We start from the raw sequence: 870 nt of genomic DNA on the forward strand, positions 1-870 counted from the left end.
AAAAAAGACAATTTGTTCCCTTTTTGAAGTAAAGAAATATTACTGATTCAAGAAATATAATGTAATGTTTCTATTCACATTTGAATCAGTCGGTGGAATGATTTTGTACGAAATAAAGTTTACCTAAGTGTTTTCGATGTTAAATATTTTGTATAAATTCGTGATAGCTGTTTAACATTCCTTTACAAATTTCATTAAGTTTTTTCCAAAGACAATATACTGTATACAGTTTCTTCTCTCATCTCGAAAACAATTTAATCGTGAAACAGGTAGAATTAAGAATTTGATAGGTATTAATAGATGTTTCGAGAACATTTTAATATTCCTCATATTTATACACTCCAAGTAACATTAATCATTATGTATAGTTTTACATATTATCTCACAAGTGGACTACTTGATATTTTGTTCACATCTCCATGTCATACAGATGATTACACACTATAAGAACTGTTAAGACGTAAAGATATCTGTGTAACAAGTATTTACTGATCACTTGATATTATTAGAAGCCCTGAAGTTACATTGTTTTACTCAGGAAGTACTGCCTAGTGCCAGTTACAATGAAAGAGTAAAACATTTAGATATAGACGCATAGGAACCTTAGCATCTATTAGATTTTATTAAAAACTATCAGCATACAGTGTATCCGTATTGTTTCTCGAATCCTATTTGTGTGTCAAATCAATTTATAACTCACCATTAATAGCCTGAGCCATAAAGTTAGACGTTTTACAACAACAACAAAACAGAAGGAAAATCGATACGTTGCATTAAGTAGGGAGGACTATTATCAAATACGTTAAAAGTTTTGGTCAACGTACGCGTGTTAATACAAAATTACTGTCCTTAAAGAAGTCCTTTAAGTTT

The sequence above is a fragment of the Mizuhopecten yessoensis genome, unplaced genomic scaffold (assembly GCF_002113885.1).
Source record: "Mizuhopecten yessoensis strain PY_sf001 unplaced genomic scaffold, ASM211388v2 scaffold10663, whole genome shotgun sequence".
In the NCBI taxonomy this organism is placed as follows: domain Eukaryota; kingdom Metazoa; phylum Mollusca; class Bivalvia; order Pectinida; family Pectinidae; genus Mizuhopecten; species Mizuhopecten yessoensis.